General features: G+C 36.9%; 1 pseudogene; it reads left to right on the forward strand.

The window, feature by feature from the left end:
* Window positions 1–7,427: 7,427 nt before the first annotated feature.
* LOC147454682 (26S proteasome non-ATPase regulatory subunit 7 homolog A pseudogene) lies at window positions 7,428–8,269 on the forward strand (annotated as a pseudogene).
* The last annotated feature ends 4,581 nt before the right edge of the window (window positions 8,270–12,850 follow it).

The following is a 12,850-nucleotide window of genomic DNA, read 5'->3' on the forward strand; positions in this document are numbered from 1 at the left end:
TAGATTGAATAGGGAAAAGGGTGCATTTTATTTGTCAAAAATTCACATATAAGGAGTTTCAAAAAAAGTCCTTGAACGCACGTGATATACACAATATATATGTGGAGACCCCCCGAGGGCATACCTAATCATATCTTCCCCTTCAAAGGTTAACTTGCGAACAGCCCTCCTCTTATTCAACTTAGACAAGCCCTCAAAACATTGACATGTACTCAAAAAAATTCAGCTTCTTTCAAAGTTTCTCTACCTGCATAGGTGGTAAAAGCCACATAAAATCCAACTACATGAGCATGTACTCGGCTACTAGCCAATTGGTTAGCTTATTCATTCTACTCTCTTTTGACATGCTTGGATTTACAGCCTCAAGAAGTCTTAGCAACTTCATTGTAGAAAAATCAACTTCTAAGAGAATCCCTCTTTACCTACCACCAGTGCCCCACAAGCTTCTTTTTTACTAAGAGGGCATTACCCTTCACCACACAAACCTAGAAATACCAGTCTCCATACACTGCCTTAAGCCTAGATGGAGGGTCAAGTAATTTTCCTCATTGTTTGTGTGAACACCCTCTAAATTAAAAGCCTTGGGAAAGATCACCTACCTTGTGGATCTTGTATCACCACTCCTCCACCTACTTTTTGTATTACCCTTCTATAAGCACCCATTAGAAAGAGGATGGGGTATAGGAGGCCGGCCTCTTTATTTGCCATGAGCTTATGGAGGTGATTAACATTCTGACGAATAGGTGTACGCCATGTGTGCAAGAATGGTGGGTGTCTAAGAGTGGTCAAAGGATGCACTTTTTCTCCCAAAAAGGAGGTGGACAATTTTATGATTTTTGGCCTTCCATAAATCCCACATATGATCTCTGATTTGAGTGGAGATCATAGATCTACAATCTATGCGTCGAGCTCTTTCTATAGATACGCTACATGATATGGTTTTACCTGCTAGATTTTAAAGTCCATTTTGGAGGGAAATTTTGAATTTAAATAAACTAGCCGTTCTGCTTGTTTAAATTCAAAATTTGTCCTTTGATTACTATCTTAATACTAAAGGTTTGACTTCCTTAAACTACCAAATAAAGAGGCCCTCCTAGACCCTATGCTCTTCTCAATGATTGAATCACATGGTAAAAGCTTCTTCGAAGTTTTATTCTTCCTTAACTTCTTCTTTTATCACCCTTTAATACACCAGAAAATATACCCCTTTGTTAACCAAAATGTATACAAGATGATACCAACTCATGTGGTTGATTTTGAACTCAAAGTTGAACTCCTGCAGCTCCAGTACCCACTTCCTGATACACATTTCTAGCTTTAGGTGGAGCACCACTTTAGGCAATATATTCTTAGACGTGAGCCAAAAAAAACCTTACAAATGATCAAACACTCTCTATATTTCTTGCATGCAAAATACTAGATTCATCTCCCATTGCTTGACTTCTGTGTAATCCCGTTCTCCTAGGATAATCACACAACTATCAAAATAAATATGTTTATAGGACCTCCCCACCTTCTACATCAAAATATCACCATAGCAATAGTGCCTACCATTATAGAAATATAGAAGTCATCCTCATTGTTGAGAGGACAAACCATTGGAAATTGACAAAGAATCTCCTTCACCCAGTCAAAGGCTACCTGTGCATCTAGCTTCCATTGGAAGGAGCCTCTTTACTTAATTTTTGAAGAGGATACATATACTATGAAAGAATCCAAAAAAAAAAAAACAAATAATTCAACTTCTGCACAAAAAAATCCAAGCCTGCCACATCAATCGGAGGCTTCAAAACCAAAGCTTCTACCTTCTCTGGATCGGCCTCTATACCATTTTGAGAGATCTCATGGCCCAACAAATGAGCCTGCAGTTTAGCCAACTTGCACTTTAATTTTAGGACTCAATTGACCACCTTATTCATCTAGCCTTTGAAAGCATAAGATTAACCTGGATAAATGATCTAATCTTCAATTGTAGCACCTAGTATCATCCATGAAAGTTCTAATGAACTTACCCAAGTAAGGTCCAAATACAATGTTCATCCAATCTTGGAAATTCACACAGAAATTCACCAATCCAAAGGGCATCTTGTGGTAAGAAAAGTAGTCCCATGGATAAATGAAAGTATTCCTTAATTGGTTCTCCAAAGCAATGCCAATTTGGAAGTATGTTGAGAAACCAACAATAATAGAATACCTCTCATGCCTTGCAACTTGATTCAAAATTTCTTCCTAAAATGGTGTTGGATAATGGTTTCTCTTTGTAGCAACATTCAATGGCTTATAATGTACACACACCCTCTTATTTCAATTATTTTTTGGAGTTATAACAACAAAAGAAACCCACTCAAACTCTTGAACTGGATAAATAATACCTCTCTCAAGAAATTTGTAGACCTCCTCCCACAAAGCCTCCTTTTGGATCTCCCTCAACCTTTGCATCTTTTGTGCCCTTGGCTCACATCCCTCCTTGAGAAGAATCTAGTGCTCCATCCGTTTGGGTACCCATAGGCCTCTATAATCTGTAGCAAAAACAAGTTGGGATACAACACACATAGCTCCACATATCCCTGCTTCTCCTACTTGGTCAGATCTTCACCCAACATGCCCTCTACTCCTTCTGCATCCATACCACAAACCAGAGATTGCATACCTTTGCTAGGATTTGGAGATTCTATGGTGACCACAAACAAATCCATGTCAAGATTCAATAGTTCCTCATCACTCTCTTCCTCATGTGTAATGGTAGAGACTTCATCATAGTTTGATTCTAGATCGTGCTCATAGTTGGTGCTTGAATCTTCTTCATCACCTCCAACCATAGAATGAAAATAGATTTCTCTTTTCTTCAAATCAAGTATCATCTCCCTACCATTCTCTTTGTTTGGCAAAGTGAACACCCCCTTCTCCCAATCCGAATCAGCCTCAATTGTAAGCAGCCATGGCCTTCCTAGAATGATAGGGTAGAAATTTTCACCTGCTTTCATCACAAAAAAATCAATCACACATTCAATTCCCATCACTTGTACCTTCACATCTTAAGCCACCCCCAAACACCTCACCTTGGCATGATTGACCTTCCTCATTTGTACAATGGACTTGACCACCATCTTCATGATTATGTCCCTCATAGCTCCCTCTTTTAGCACACAGACTTCTACCCCACCATCAATCTATGCTTGCTCCTACATCCTCTTTTCAATCAAGAAATCAACAATAGAAATACTATTCACTAGATTCGATAGCAACCAAATCTAGAATTGCGTGTATATCATTTCAAATTCGTGGAAGCCTTTCGTTGAAAATGGTAGACTATTTCCTCCTCAATCTGGGATTTAATGCTAGAAATTTCCCAAATGTAATGTTATCTTTTTGGTCCTGGACATCACTCACCAAATCATACTTCGGATGACCCCATCCAAATTGAAAACTTGACTGCTTAATCTTGTGGTGTAATCTCCTCTTTCTAGTCTCTAGTGCTTCTACCCTTGCACACCATCTCCTTGCCCTTGCAAGCACTTGTCTCTTATTCAATTTTTGTTTTCCTTTCTCATGTGCTATTTTATTGGCCAGAACATCAACATCCCACTCATCCACACCAATGATATTAGCTCTAAGACCTTCCTCATTACCTAGCAAAGTTGGCAGTATTAGATTCTCTACTATAGCTTTATGCGGGAAATCTGGAGCATAGTAGCCTTCTTCCCCGCAATTGTAACACCGGCTAGGCAAGGACCTACATCTACCTCTATTAACCCTTGGTTGGCCCTTTTCCATTACACTAATAACAAAGCTCTTTCATTTGCTCAGATAGATCCTACATAAATAAGCACTCAATGTTGAGGAACGATTGCCATGCCTTGGTTTTCTTAATTCTTTGCTTGGATCTCATCCCTCTGACTCTCAAGTGGACTTGGAGACATTGCTTCACATCCAACATGCCTTGCTCTATCTTCTTCTTGATTTTTCTTCTCTTTTCTCGTGAAACTTCAACTACACCGTTGTATCTCTAAGAACCCTCAAAAACCACTTTTTCTCACACTTTAGATTGAGAACATTCCATGAAGTTTTTCAATTTGAAATACCCATCCTCGTCGGCCAATTGCATAGCGATTGCTAGTGATGTTCAAAATTCTTCACAATGACTAAGGAAAACACCAAAATCATCACTTCCATCTTTCTTTAAATCCTTCAATTTTGCATCCATGTCAACAATGGCACCTTCTTGCAAAATTTTTGCAAGCATATAGTCCATAGAGATTGCCATGCTTGCCTTGGTTCACCTTTTAGTGCATCAAGCCATACCCTTTCTTTGCCATGCATCAACCCTAGAATCATCTCCAGCTTGCTATCTTCATTTTTCATACATAGTGATAGCATGTACAGCTCAAAATCAGCCATCCATTCCTCCGTATTCTTGTCACCAGTCAAGATCAGCCCATAGCTTTGTGCTGTCATCACTTCTTCTCAACACTTCTTGTTGAAAAAATTATTCTTATCACAAACTGATGAGAGCAATCATATGCTTTTGAGTGGGGGCACTAAAAGATGTAAAGGGGATATGAGAACACACCGGAAGACACACTTAATTGCATCTCTATAGCCCAAGGCACTCTCACCACCCCAATCCACTCAAAAACTCACTTGAAATAGCACACCTCTTGAGAAACACATCCTCCATTATGCACCAACCAATGCACACGACCTTATGATGAGAAATATCCACACACAGTCCTTGATGCTTCAATCATACACATCCGTACTGCACACAAAACCTTTCTCTCACTCTCTCTACACACCACCAATGGCCAGGACACATACATTGGCACCAAACCACACAGAGAAAGGGGAGAAAATAGATAGCACAAAAGGAAATTTGTGGAGCTTTGCATTTCTTTAAAATTGATATATACTCCCTTCTTCTCAAGAACTCATGGGAATTTTCTTTTTGCTAGATTTACTTTTCGTGCTTTTGTAATTGTGGTAGTGCATTTTAATACTTTCGCCTCTATCTCATTGTGACAAAGAAATTTTGGTGCTCACCTCAATTTCATGGTTTAGAGTTTAGGGTTTAGGACATGCCAACACTTTTTGTCACAATGTAAAAATGAAGTTTTGATGCTTTGCTCTTAATTTTTTGCAAGTGAAAATGTGAGAAATACACGTGAAACTTTATTAGAGTTACATTTGTGGATAGCATAGAATGAGTAAGATTTTCATGTCATATGTATATATTTTTAAGCCTTTAAAAAATTCCTTTTCATTGTGGGTACAAAATCAGTGATCTCTTCATTTTATATACATATATTTTTTAGCTAAAAAAAAAAACCTTTCCTTTCTTAAGACGTGGCATGAAAATTCTTATATAAACATGTCATATCGATTGGGACAAAACTTGAGGTAATTTTGGCATCATCAATAATAGGATCAACTTAGGTAGAGGGCATTTTTGCACACTTCAAATGTGCAAAGAATTCATAGTGGAATGCTGTGCAATGCAAAATTCAAAACAACACAAGTAAATACATTGATTTTATTATTCAAGCTTCTCATTTTATATACTTATACTTTGAGTTTCTAAATATTGTTTATTGCATTTATACATGGCATATAGATTCTCGTATAGAAATTTCACATCAAATCACGAAAACAAAGGTGATTGTGCACCATTGATAAGAGAATCAACACATATAGAGTACATGTTTACACACTTGGAATGAGAAAATAAAACATAGAAACCAACTCCTCTAATCTATCATATATTCCTCCCTTCTAATTTTATACATTTGATGTCATTGATCTCTCTCTCTCTCTCTCTCTCTCTCTCTCTCTCTCTCTCTCTCTCTCTCTCTCTCACACACACACACACACACACACACACACACACACAAACTTTGTCTTCTCTCTCTCTCTCTCTCTCTCAAACTTTGTCTTCTCTCTCTTAATTTCATGTGTTGAATCTACAAAAAAAGTGGGAATATTATTTCTCTTTTTCCATGTTTGTTTGCTCAATATTACTTTTGTGCATGTAGATATGTATACACTACTCATAATCATTCACACCTATTTATTTTTCTCGATACCTTCTCTCTCTTTCCATGAAAATAAAATTCATTACAAATTGAAAGATTGAATGTTTTTTAGTGGATGGGATGGATGTAAGACAACCCAAAGCTTCACGCCTCATTCTACATTGTATTTTGCATACTTGACTAAGAAAGGATCGTCATTTGTTTTTTTGGGGGAGAGAGATAACACACACACACACACATACACACACATAGATCAATGTAGAATAAGAAACTTTAGAGGAAAGAAAAGATATGAGAGGTCAGAGGAGCTAATATATAATCAAAACTTTACCATTGTTGTCCTTCTAACGATCTACCTATGAAGTATGTCTACAAGGGAGTGACTTGGTGTATTACCCTTTTCCCATCATTCTTCTATTTATTTTCCTTTCTCTTCACCTTAACCAAATTAATTGAATTGAGATTGAGTTATTGTATGTGTACAAGGAGGTCTTGTGAAAGAGGATGCAAGATGCCACACAAGCTACTTCTCCACCCCAATAGCTCCAGCACACAACTAGCAAAATATTTTTGGGAGCTTCAAAGTATTGTAACAAGTACATAAATCAAGAAATGATTGATTTTTTCCTACATCTCAATTATATATTGGCTATAAGTATCCTATGAATTATGGATGATGATGAATCCAATGAGGGGGTAATTGACAAGTAAGGGAGTGTAATCAATCCTAAAAGAGATCTAGTATTGATACTTTGGATTCCCTTATCACACAAAGATGATCTTTCCATATGGTCATTTGTAAGTTGCATATGGAGATGTCTTGGGCTAATCATTTTACTCATAAGATTGATCGTATGCATCATGGATATAAGTAGCCTATGCATGATAGATAACGATGAAGCCTTTGAGGGGGTGATTGACACGTAAGAGAGTGTAACCAATCCTAAGAAAAAATGTATCATTATTTTAGATTTATTGATCACAAAAAGACCATATTTCCATATGTTCATCTCTAAGTTGCATATGCATATGTCTTGGGCTAATAATTTTACTCATAAGATATATATTGGTAAGAGAAATATATTGGTACTTTGGATTTTATAATCACAAAAAAACCATATTTTCATAAGGTCATCTCTAAGTTGCATATGTAGATGTCTTGGGCTAATGATTTTACTCATAAGAATCTCAATGGATCTTAAAGGGATGGCTATCTAAATCCTTGCACCTTGCACACTTGCATAATGCAAGATTAAGGAAGTCAAATTGTAAACATAGAGATCTTTTGGAAAGAAGCGTGCACACACACACACACAAGGGGGGGGGGGGGGGGGGGGGGGGGGGGGGGAGCTAGAAGCAATAGTAGTGGCACGAGATGTACCAAAAGACAAATAGGAAATGGACGTGGTTACATCAAGCCACGTATGGGAGAGACTCATCAAGAAGGTCATTGTTTACCCTTTTGTTCTGCTTAGCATAATTGATAATTACAACCGTGTGGCAAAGGAGACTCACAAGCTCGTTGTGGGTGTACTCCTTGGAGATATTTTTCATGGCCATGGTAATGTTAGCAATGTAACCACACATTCCCTTTTAACGAAGATGGAAATGCCAAAGAACATGTGGCCGGATGGTATAGTACGGGACCAAAGGTGAGAGAAAATGACCTAATAATACACGAGCTATACCAAGACTATCTTCCCAATCTAGTGCATGTAATCATTGACGTGCAGCCTAAAGAGATTGGAATACCAACAAAAGTGTGTTATGCAGTAGAAGACGTCAAGGAGGATGACACTCAAAAGAGCCAGAAGGTTTTTGTTAACGTGACCTCTGAGATTGGGGCATATGAGGCTGAGGAAATTGGAGTTGAGCATTTTTTTAGGGATGTAAAGGAAACAACCATCAACTCTCTTGCAACAGAGGATGTTTTCAATCTTCTACCAAACTTGAATGTCAACAAGCTTGTCAAGTATTCGCAATTGGAGCCAATGACATGATGCTGGTCAGTTATTTGAAGTCAGACTGCGTTACATAATCTTATCAATAACAAGGTGTTGAACAAGGAACATGAAAAGCTTGCACATGGATCTTCAGGCTCAATTATTTCAACTACGAGCTATTCAATCTTAGTCATCTACACACAATATTTTTCTCTATTGGCCATTTTCCAAATTTTGTGCTTTTTGGCATCATATATGCTTGGCTATCAAAGATCATGTGTAAGTTTAGAACATTAGATTTGTGTGGTCAACCATGAGTTGAGATTGTGTATTTTCATTTTGATAGTGGTGACAATGTTGTGCTTATGAATTTGTTTTCTTTTTTGTGGATAATTTTGAGTTTGTATTATTTCTCTTGTTACCAAGGATACACATGTATGATTCTTATGCACCAAAGGTGAGAGAGAGAGAGAGAGAGAGAGAGAGAGAGAGAGAGAGAGAGAGAGAGAAAGAAAATTTTAGGAGTGCAGAATGCATGCTAGCGTGAATTGAACCTTGTTAGCCATGTTTCTCATTACAATGTTGAATGCTCCCTTATTCCATACCTCTTGATCTTTATCTTTTGAACCAGTTTTTTTTCATTGAAAAAGTCCTTGGATTTTTTTTGAGAAATGAGATGAGATTTAGGATTTAGAAGGGTCACTGAACCTCACGATATTCAAAGGTTGGAAGGTAAAGGGTTTAAGAGTTTAAATATCATGAGAGTAAAATTCACTCTATAAAGAACAAGATGATGATTCCACATTGTTCTTCCTCTCTCTCTCTCTCTCCTCTCTCTCCTCTCTCTCTCTCTCTCTCACACACACACACAAACATACATAAAGTAGTGGGTCATATAAGTTTCTTGATTGTTTGCTTGCTAAAAGGAAGATCTGAAGTATTATTTCATAATGAGGTCTCCATACAAGTTGGGTTTTGCTTCTTGTTTTTTGTCTCAATATTGACCTAGATGTCAATATGTACAAATATCACTTGAGAGAAGAGAGGTATTGCTATGTGATTTCTTGACAAGCTTAAATCTTATTCCCTCATTATTTAGAGTGAACGCACTTGTTGTTGATAAGTTTAGGTGTCCCTAAAAGATAGTTAAGGAATATCTATCATAGTTTGGAGTGTCAACAATTCACTAAGCTTTAATTTAGTGATTTCTTGCTCTTGAAAGGATCATGGAATAGGCATCACCCAGCTATATCTAGAATAATTTTAAAATATCTTATTATAGTCTTAAGTATATGTACAATCTCTTCCTTTGAAGTCACAACTGCTACTGTAGAAAGGTAAACAAAGTGTCCAAGATCATGACACGTGAAACCCTACTATATCTCAAGATTTTATTTTCTCGATCTCTCCTAATCAAAATGTATTTTTGATTTTTGGGATTTGTTAATAAAAAATCTCTTAACCCCCTTCTTCTTGTTGCCATGATAGAGGAGCTCCTCCTAGGATGATAGGGGATCTCTTGGCCCCCTTTTTCTTGTCTATTAGAAACTCTTAGTAACAAATGTAGTCCATCACTTATTCAACCATTAGAGCTCATGATTGAGAATAAAAATGTGGGGCAAGAGATTTTTTATTTTCCACATGCAAGCAGATGATAGGGGAGCTCTTGCCCCCCTTTTACTTGTCTATTAGAATCTCTTAATAACAAATGTTGGTCATGGCATGGCTAGTTCAACCATTAGAGCTCATGATTGAGAAGCAAAAAGGGGGAAAGAGCTCAATCATCATCCACATGGACACTAATGATAGGGGAGATGTTACCCCCCTTTTTCTTGTCTATCATAAGCTCTTAGTAACCACAATGTAGGTCATGAATTTTTCAATCATTAGACCTCATTATTGAGAAGACAAAAGGGGATCATGAGCTCCCCCATCATCCGGGTACATGCACGGATGATTGAGGAGCAGTTGCTCCTCTTTTTTCTTCTCAGTCATGAGCTCGTATAAGAGGAAACACCATGATACATTATGCAAATGCATCTCATATTGTCAGTAATCCAATCATAAACAGGAATGCCAATTTAGTAGAAAAATAAGAAAAAACTCCATGCTATGAAATGTTAGATTTTGTGCTCTCTAAGGGTTAGTTTAGGGTGTTCATAGGTTGTGAAATTGACTGGTTCACATGCTTGGTTTGAGGCATGTTACCACTTTCAAATTTCCAGCAAGTTTACATCCCACTCAACCCCTTGGGGGTGACAAGAAGACCACCGCACATTGAGTTTTTAATATCCCAATAATATGCACAATTGTTTTGTTCATGTCATGTGGATTGAATAAGTCTTGGCTTTGTCGCGCAATAAGGTGCAAACCCGAGCCTAAGTAATCAAACCCTAAAGTGAACAACCAACCCAATGGAGGATGGAAAAAAGGGGGTGTGGATCCCTCGGCTAGTCCGTGCACCTGTACATTTTGAACATGCACATGACTACATCTCACAAAAAGACCTCACCCTATAGTAAAATCAAATCTCATTAAAATAGCCCGAAGATTCCTTGCCATGGCATATCCTACAATAAGCGTGCTCCGAGATAGGTCTCAGTTTTGTCTCATATAGTGAGTTGCAAACTAGAGGGCCAAGTGAACAAACCCTAAAGTGAGCAATGAATAATGGAAAACAAAAACGGGGTGCAAGATCCCCCAACTCATTCACATGTGCAGACGGTGGGCTGGGGGCTCTTACATTCCCTTCTTTTTCTATCTTGAACATGGAGAGGACTACATCTTGTTGGAGCTATATATGGCTCACTCTACTCAACTTGGTCTCACCTATATATATGTATCTTGTCCTCAATATGAATCAATCTTGAAGAGTGTACTGGTGTCTCTTTTCTTTTCTCTCTCTCTCTCTTTCTCTCTACATCTCAACATGGTATCAAAGCGGGAACGATCATGCAATGATTCAACTCATGGTGACGAAACAGAGTATGTATATGTGGTTTGTTTGTAAGATTCATAAATGCTGCAAACTTTATTTTTGAGGATTGATTCTTGCTAACAGTGATTGTTTTATGTTAAGAGGAATATAATTAGTGTTTTGCAGCATTTATTGCTATTCAATATGGTGAGCTGTTGATTTTTAATTTGACACCCTCAAGTTTATCTCAATTTTTGAGGGTCTTCGGCTCAAAATTTAGACAAACAAGAAAGATGCCTTGGTGCTTTTGGCCAAAAATTGTTTGTCTACTCCCGTTCTTTGATTTGAGTCTTGGGTTGTAGCAAACAGAGTTTGTAGCATAAAGTTATATTGTTTTTATTACAATCGAGCTTGATGTAGGTTTTGTCTTTGTGAAGCATCTGCTTGACATTTTTCTACTTTTAGCATCAAATTTTTGAACAAATTTAGCATTTTACTATTCATATTGTGGATGCCAATCTTGAGCCTTGCGTCACTCTATCTTGATAAATATTTTATTATTGGTGTCTCCCTTTCCTTGCTTTTTTTGGGTGACGTCTCTCATCATTTTTGGATGTTTGTTGAGCATTCTTCTTTTGTTTATTATTGACAGAGAGCAATCATGATATTTCTCTCTCATCCTCACTTGCGAGCTTCATCATATATGGTTTGCAAATTTTGCAATCTTATCTTATACATATTCTTACAATCAAATATGGCTATGACTATTCTCGTCAACAATTTTTGTTCTGGCCAACATTTTGTTCCTCCTTTACAAGGCTAAGGATTTCCTAGTCGGAAAGTAAAGATGCTGTTAATTCTTGAATACGATGAACTCTCTGATGTTGTGTATGTTTGTCTTAGCATGTTCATCTAGATCATGACAAAATCCTTATCACTGAAGGACTTGTTTTTGTAATATTGGCATGTTGCATATATGGATTGGCAATGGTGTGATAAAATAGCTTGGCGATATATTATTTTTTCTCTTATTGATTCTCTTTTTCTTAATGTGTATGAACTTCCTACCTCCCATGATGTATGAAAGTACCTCATTGCAAACTTTTAGAAGAAATATGTTACATCATTAATTTATTTGATAGGTTTACTTACCAAGTTACAATATGAAGTTTGTATTGCTATGATCGGACCTATCAAGTCTTTCTAATCTATTATTAATCAACTTGCTGCTATCGGCAATCATGTTCTACAAAAATGATTGATTACACTTCTCCTTGATATAGTGAAGGACTTTTTCTATGATAACATTGCTACCATTATTTTTAATAAAGACAGTCTAGAATTTGATCAAACCTATATATCTTTCATTGAATACTTTCAACGTCAAGAACGACGTAATACTAGTCATAAAGCAAGTATGATTTCACAAGAGGAGACCGAGTCACAATAATTGGAACGTGTTTTTTATTTTCAAAGATGTTCATTTCAACGAGGAAATTGTAGAGGTGGTTTCCATGGTAATAGTTTCTCTCATCTCAAATCCCCCAACAAACATTTTTCTTACTGCAATAGAAACGGACATACTGAAAATGATTGTTGGGCACATCAATATGTTGATGATACGACTTGTGAAGTAAAGGGTCTTGGAGATTTATATATTGGTACGTTATCTTCCTCCACTCAAGTTTTGCGAGGGGTGCTACATGTTCCTGATCTTGAACGTAATCTTCTTTCAGCTGCCCAGCTTGTTAATTTTGGTCTCTTTAGGAGTTCACCTCTTAGGTATGTAAGTTAATTCAAATAAACGGGTTTTCTAACTATCAAAATTTTAAAATTCTAACAGAAATATATTCATAGAAGGGTTTTTTCAATTGATTTTAGAGAAAAAATCATAATTTTTTTGACAAAAAAAGTTCTTTTTATTACCTTAAGCATATATGTAAAGGGGTTTTTTAAATACC

The sequence above is a fragment of the Adiantum capillus-veneris genome, chromosome 7, assembly GCF_014529385.1.
Source record: "Adiantum capillus-veneris isolate H3 chromosome 7, ASM1452938v2, whole genome shotgun sequence".
NCBI lineage: Eukaryota > Viridiplantae > Streptophyta > Polypodiopsida > Polypodiales > Pteridaceae > Adiantum > Adiantum capillus-veneris.